Below are 8,310 nucleotides of genomic sequence, written 5' to 3'. Positions count from 1 at the left end.
GGCATACGCGTGTATGATGCATCAAAGAAAGAGACATTTCAATTGCATGCGATATTACTATGGACTATAAATGATTTTTCCGCATATGAAAAATTATCTAGGTGGTCTACAATTGGAAATCTTGCATGTCCAGTATGTAATAAGGATACATCGTTCAGGTATTTGAAGTATGGGCATAAGGTGTGCTTCATGTGTCATTGTCTGTGGCTTCCTTAAGAGCATCCATGGCGCAAAAGAGGAGATTTGTTCGATGGTACAGAGGAGCATAGATTGGAACCTGAAGAATTATCTGTAAGTCAATTATTGAAACAGCTAAGGGATGCTATGGGTTTACAATTTGGAAAAACAAGCGGGAGAAAGAGAAAGTACACAGATGTTTTGTTGAATTGGAAGAAGTATTTTCTTTGAGTTGCCTTACTGGTCAAGCTTGAAACTACGTCATAATTTAGATGTAATGCATATTGAGAAGAACATATGTGAAAGTATCTTAGGTACGTTGATGAATATTGATGGGAAGACCAAGGACACAGTCAAGGCACGAAGAGATTTATAGTTGATGAGTATACGTAAAGAATTACATGTGCAGCCAAATGGTGAAACTCATAGGATGCCACTTGCGAAGTACACCTTCACAAAAGATGACAAGAAGAGTTTATGTGAGTGGTTGAAATGTGTTAAATTTCCTGACGGGTATGCATCTAACATTGGTCGATGTGTGAACAAGCTTCCTGGTAAAATTTTGGGTATGAAAAACCACGATTGTCATGTCTTCTTACAGCGCTTGCTTCCTGTTGCAATTCGAAATTTTTCTACGTCGGAAATACGAACAACATTGACCGAGTTTAGTACCTTTTTTATGTAGTTATGTGCACGGACGTTGAAAGTTGATATCCTGAAACAAATGAAAGTCGACATTGTAATAATTTTATGGAAAATGGAAAAAATATTTTCGCCAGCTTTTTTTGATGTTATGATCCATCTAGCACTTCATTTACCTCGGGAGGCCGAGCTTGCCGGTCCTGAACAAAACCGTTGGCTGTATCCGTTCGAAAGAGAACTTGGAAGATATAAGAAGTGGACGCGTAACAAAGCACGCCCAGAGGGATCTATTGTCGAGTATTACCTAGCTGAGGAAAGCTTGACCTTCTGTTCTAGGTATCTTCGGGGGATTGAGACAAGATGGAACCATGAACGGAGAAATGTTGACGTTGATGTTGTAGAAATGAGCCAGCGCTTGGATGTGTTCTACCAACGAGTTCGGCCGTTAGGAGCAGCTAAATTAGTAACACTGGATGCTAATGATTTTGGTAGGGCAAGATGGTATGTGCTTACCAACTGTAACGAAAAGGCCTCATATTTGGAGTAAGTTTAGTAATGGTCTTTGTGTTTTACCTGTTACGACCTGTTATAATTTTAGCGTTGATGATCATTTACCAATACATTTATTTTTCATGCAGTGAACATTATAATATGATCAAAAGAGAAGGTGGCCGTGACATTGAAAAAAAGCATGAGGCTAACTTTGAACGTTGGTTCCATAAACGTTTATACAATAGTGGGCGTACTGCAAACAATGGCTCAAAACAATTATACGATCTTGCATGCGGGCCTGATCGTCATGTTAGATCGTATAGAGGTTGCATCGTGAATGGGGTTAGGTACAACACGAAAGAATGTGCAGAAACTCGTACTACCCAGAACAGTGGTATTTCTATTTCAGGTGAGGACGAAACCTCAATAACAGAGTATTATGGTGAGTTAAAAAATATTTTAGAGTTACGTTACCCTAGCCAAAATCTCGTGTACTTGTTTGAGTGCGATTGGTGGGACACTGGGAGTGCAATAGGAGTACGAATGGACCAAGGCTTCACGATTGTGAATACATCTCGTAAATGGTGTGAATCTGACCCGTTCATCTTAGCATGTCAAGCTTTGCAAGTGTTTTACTTGGATGATCCCAAATTGGGTGGTAATTGGAAAGTGGTGCAGAAGTGGATCAATAGAGACATCTATGATATTCCAACAGTACAGAAGGGAGATAATACAGAAGATGACCAAAGACTCAGTGATGACGTATACCAGGAAGGTGAATGTGTTGGGGGTAATATGGTCTTTGTTGATGAAGCAAATGTTGAAGCCTCCACTCAATTACGTAGAGATGATGCGGCAATAGCAATTGATGAATTATATATTCAACTTGATGCAAGCATGTTTGCCAACGATAACTTGCCGAATGAGGACCATGATACAAACTTTGATGAAGAAGAGGAGTTATGTAGCGACAACGATATAGACTCTGAACACGAACAATCATCTTCAAGTAACAGTGATACAGATTCTGAATATGAATCTGATGATGAAATGTGTTGAACACATAAGCTCAAATTTGGTGTAAGTACAAAGTGTATTAGCATATTTAATGAAATTGATGCTCTCTCTCTCTCTCTCTCTCTATATATATATATATATATATATTGTGGTGTTTTTATTTTTATTTTTTACTAGCATGATTATTGTATGTTTGTCAAAAATATTGAACATGCTATATGGTTATAATTTGACTAATATAATTTTTTGGTTTTTGAGTTGTTAGCAGATTGATCATAACAATGACAACAACAGGATGCAAACGTGTTCCAGCAGCATGAGGTCGAGGCCAAGGTCAAGGTCGGGGTCTTATTGACGAGCATGAGAGTCCGACTCTGAATTCTGGGTTTGGTGATACAGATATGCAAATGTCGCCCTCGCCCCCCTCCTCCTCGAGTCAGTGGATGGGCATCCTTCGCACGAGTCTAATAATCCTATTCACTCAGTGGCAAGATTGGATTCACAGGGAGCCGCCCCTACTGCATCTTGTAAGTTTATGAATTGTATGTTTATGAAATGTTACTTTTGTATTATTTTGGTTTGTTATAGACATTTGACAATATACTTTTCCAAATATAACTTACTACGTTACCATGTTTTGCGTAACAGCTACCACGTCTGTCAGAAGTGTAAGGGGTAAAGCCAAGTGTAAGAAGTTGAGTGACCACGTACTTAAGAATGGTCCCTTAGTGCTAAACATCCAAATAGACACCGGGCACCTGTAGGCGAGAATGCAGCATGGTTTGCAAGCAAGATTGGAGAGATTATTCGTAACTTGTGCGAACTCCATCACGCTGAATGGAAAAAGGACCCAGCTGAGGAAAAAAGCAAGTTATTATTTCATGTTTAGGTATAAATATCAATGTAATGTTTAAGAATATGTTTCGTATGAAAAAATAATGTGACACATTTTTTACCATTGTTTTCTTATTTATTATGTATAAGTCAAACTTCGCACTGAATATGGAACGTTACGAGCACATCAAAGCTGTTGAACATAAATTGGGTCGTACATATGCTATGCTTCGTTTGAACTTGTATAGGGACCACTACAAGAAATATTTTGAAGGCATTGATAAAAATGATGATGAGGGGATTGCCAAGGCTAAGGCTATTGGAAGGGAAAACGTGCCAGCAGGGTATGGTCCTGAACAGTGGAACCTACTATGTGACTCATTTGATGACCGTAAATGGAAGGTAAATATATATTATTATACTGATTAGAAAATTCAGATTGATATAATTTGCATGCACTTGAAGACATTTTATGAATAATTGTGTTTTTTTTTTCTCCAAATTTCATAGAAAAAGTCTGAACGAAACATAAAAAACAGAAGCAAATTGAAAACAAAACACACAGCTGGGACTTGTTCATTTGTCAACATCATTTACAAAAAGGTAAGTATCTCGTAGCATAATTTAATGAAAGTAACATTATTTGGTGTAAACTTTGATTATATGTATTATGTGTAGGTACAAGAAACAAAAGTGAAGCCCAATCCTGTTGAACTATATGAGGCTACCCATACAAGAAAAAAGGATAAAGAGTTTGTAAACGACAAATGCAAAAGTCTATATGTAAGTAAATATTTACGCTCCGATCATTAAGTTGATTAGTGAAGAACATGAATAGTAAACTTGCATGAAGTATATATTAAACTAAGGCCAACTATGACTTGTGCAGCTTCAGATGCATGAATTAACAACCAGTGAGGCCTTAGAGGAAGGCAATGTGGAGGGAAGAAGTGTGGAAGACCGAATGCAAGAAATAGTCACACAAGTGCTAGGGGGCCGACGATTTGGGCACGTTAGAGGAATGAGATGCGATCTTATTCCTACCCCTTTAAGTACTTCATCTCAAGCGTTCGCCCACTCTGACAACCATGACGAGTGTAGGAAAAGACAAGAAGATACTCAAAGCGAGATTCAACAGACTAGAATCGAACTTCATCAGTACAGGGAGAATTTGCAAGCCAACGTTGAGGAAACGAACAAATTAAAAGCCACTGTTGAGTTCTTAATGTCACGTATTGGAGGGTTAGTGAAACTTTACCTATGCATTAATTTTAAAAAAAAACACACATACTAAGTAATCGTTAAAAAGCTTATTGATCATTATATGAAATTCTATTCTTCTTAGGTCTGGAGTGAGCTTGATTGGAGGTGAATCAAGTGAAGCCAACAATTGAGGGAGCTTTGGAATAACCATTTATTTAGGATGTACTTTTTGATACCATCTATTTGGGATATATTTTTTGATACTACGTATTTTGATAGTTGTTGGTACTTTCTATTTGCTACTGTGTATTTGAGTTGTTGATCGTGATCTGTTTGGTAATGTATATTTGTTGGTACTTTTTATTTGGTTTATATTATGTTAAGATATTCGTAAAAATTTTGGTTCAAGAACTTTTGAGTTAGTAAATCTCTCTTGATATGTTTATCAAGGTTAAAGAACTTTGAGTAAACAATGTAAGAGAGTAATAATATCTTTCTAAATTTTATTTTTAAGTGTATACAGGATGACAAGAGTACAAGAAAGTTAAACCACCCAAGCAGGTTCTCACTTTAATATGTTTCATGAAGAAACACATTTTTAGTATCTCTTTCTCTATCATGTTGGGTTTCATTCTCATTGTCTTTGATATTATACATTGGTTCATTATGGTAGATTACTCAAATTGCTTATGAGGATGAATTGGCAAGGAAGAGGATGCAGATAAGTACTTTATTTTGGGTTCTGGAATTTTGCTGGCCATGGATTGTAAAACATATATTTAATAGTTTTCTCCCTTGGCAGGTTTGGTTCATGGGACAGTTCTCACATATTTTTGATGATTTTGATGAGGTTAGTCATTTTGAGTTGCTTGTGGGCATTTAGATTAGTTTGAAGATTGTTGTCTGATGTGGTGAAGTAGTGTTAATGCATAGTAGTATTCTCCAAAAGGTGTTAAACTTTTAAACTTTACCAATATTTGTGGTTTTCGGCTTGTGTTTCTAATGATAGGTGTCGTTTTGTAGTTTTAAGCCATTATTCATGACATGTTTGGCCTTTATATTATATCATTTTCATAATTATAGGATAAAGAGGTATAAGATCATATAAAATTCAAAAATCACCATTTTTTCCCTTTACATTCTCAACAAAATAATAGAGAATCTGAATTTTCGCTTTTTTCTTTTTTCTCTTTCCATTTTCTCTTGGTCTCTTGGTCTCTTATGTTATGTTTGTCCCCAATGTCTGATTTCGTCGAACATGTAGGTGTAGCTATCCACCCTCAATTATAGGGTCATTTGCATTCTGTGCATAAATAAAATAATTTTGCCATCAACACTTAACTCTAGATTAATATGCAACGTCCACTACACCATCCAAATTAGGGTTAAAATTAATGTAATAGTGGGCAAATGAATGGTGGGCTGCACTAAGCTGTCAAAATTAATAGATTAGTGCCTTTTAATATGTAATGTCCTCCCTACATCATCTCCCAACTAATATGTTAGTTTTGACACTTATTTGGAGAAGGTAGATTGGATATTGAATGACCCCATAGTTTAGGATAGATAGCTGAACTTAACCATTTCATTTAGTTTCAAGAAATTTGATTGGTTATGCTTGTTATTTTCATTTCAGGTTCCTAGCACAGAGATTGACAAAACCCTTCCCAAGTTCTTCACACATTGGGATCCAGACTCTAAAATGTTTATGGTTAGTTTGTTTAATATTTGCTCAACTGCTTCCAATGTTTTTAGATGTGATTTGCCACAAAGATTGACAGTTTGATTGAACAGTCTACCTGGTCTGAGTTGTTTATAAGTCACTGGACTAAAAACCTTTTGTAACCTAGACATGTCATTTGATTGCCAGTGGGTCAGCTCTTGGTCTTAATTCTCATTGTAGCTCTCTCTCTCTCTTAATTTATTTTGGCACCTACTGACGCAACCAAGTAGACCAACTTTCCTGCTGGCTGAATTGGGCTGGACAATCTTTTCTTTCTCTTTCATAGGCTACTTGCTAGTCTGGTTAAAATACACTGAATTTTCTTTTTTGCAAGTTTTTTTGTTGGTCTGTTCCTACTAATGGTCTGTTCCTGCTAATTTTAACTTATCTGACCCTTTTTTTTGTGTCTGTCAATGTGAAGTTGCAATTATATTTTAAAATCAAGCCACCAAAGGCAAACAAACCTCAACTTGCCCCTGCAGCCAACGGTACAGCGGCCCCTAGTGTCCCACCAAGGTCTTTGCCGCCACCACCCCCAGGTCCATCCCCACCACTTCCTCCAATGCAAGGAAGGCCACCTGGTGCACCTCTTGGAAATCCTCCTAGAGCCCCTCCTCAAATGCCTGCTTCATTCCCACCACCACCTCCTACAGCAAATGGCCCTAGGCCCATGCCTTCTGGTGGGACTCCACCTGTCCCTCCCCCACCTCCTATTGGTAGCGCCACGATGGCAAATTTCACTCCTGGTACTAGGCCTCCAATGCCTCCCTCACATGGTTTTCAAGCCCAACAAATGCAAGTCCAGGGTGTTCATCCACCGCCACCACCTCCTAGCATAGGGCAACATGTCCTTAGGCCACCCTCATCTTAGTTAGCAATTCTCTATGTAGTAGTTGCACCAGAACTGTGTTCGACTACTCTGCTTCGATATGTAGCTACGTCCAAGCTGGTACTTTGACATGTTTATTTTGCTATATGTCTTTAAAGCTTTGAGTATCTTTGAGACTGCAGATATAATATGATTGCCCTCACATGTTTGCTATTTGTTCTCTCTCTCTCTCTCTCTCTCTCCCTCTCTCATAGAGGAAGCTAACGTTTATTGTAATTGGCTTAGGACTCACTAGCTCATAGATAAGTACCAAGTTAGCACTTATGAGTAAGTGCTTCAATATTGCTAAGGGACACTAAACTTATGCTAATGAATGTGTGGCTAGAGTTCTTTTTATTCTTGATTCTCTGGAGAAACTCTTTATATCACTACAGGTAATGGAAGATAAATCTTACAATTTCAGAAAACCAACCTTAACAATTTGTCAATCAATTCAAAGAGTTCAATAAAAGAGGAGGCTTTCATGTCAACAAGCATGTCAGAAGGAAAAGAAAGAAAGAAAGAAAGCTTTAAACAGACTATATGTACATTGATGTTTTGAATTTTTTTAGCCACATATATCTTTAGTTTCACTCAAAACAGAGTACAATATTTTTACTCTTGTCATGATTAATATTGTGGTAGAAATATTGTGGTTAGGAGTTAGCCGATATATGTTACTGATACTAGTGTTCCCTGGTTCTGTGATCGATCGCAAGTGGAGTGTGATCGATCGCAAAATATCAAAAACATACTAGTTTCACCATCGAGCGCATGCCCAATGTGCGTTCGAGCGCAAAATGTTAAAAACCCATTGGTCCTGTGATCGATCGCACGTGGAGTGCGATCGATCGCAAAAGGTCAAAAACCTACTGGTTCCGCGATCGAACACATGCCCAATGTGTGTTCGAGCGCAAAATGTCGAAAATCTACTGGTACTGCGATCGATCGCACAATCGTGTGCGATCGAGCGCAGATTAATTTTTTTTTTTTGATTTTTTAGGACCATTAGCGTCCACAAAAGTGGACGCTAATGGTTAACTATCAGCGTCCACTTTGGTTTGGACGTTGCTAGTTAATTTTTTAGGACCATTAGGGTCCACAAAGTGGACCCTAATGGTTAACTATTAGCATCCACTTTGGCTTGGACACTGATAGTTAATTTTTTTTTTATTATTTTTTAGGACCATTAGGGTCCACTTTTGTGGACCCTAATGGTTAACTATTAGCGTCCATTTTGGTTTGGACGCTGATAGTTAATTTTTTAGGACCATTATGGTCCACTTTGTGGACGCTAATGGTTAACTATCAGCGTCCACTTTGGTTTGGACACTGATAGTTAATTTTTTTTTTT

The sequence above is a fragment of the Corylus avellana genome, chromosome ca5 (assembly GCF_901000735.1).
Source record: "Corylus avellana chromosome ca5, CavTom2PMs-1.0".
Lineage (NCBI taxonomy): Eukaryota > Viridiplantae > Streptophyta > Magnoliopsida > Fagales > Betulaceae > Corylus > Corylus avellana.
The sequence above is the reverse complement of the archived record's forward strand: the minus strand, read 5'-3'. Positions refer to the sequence as shown.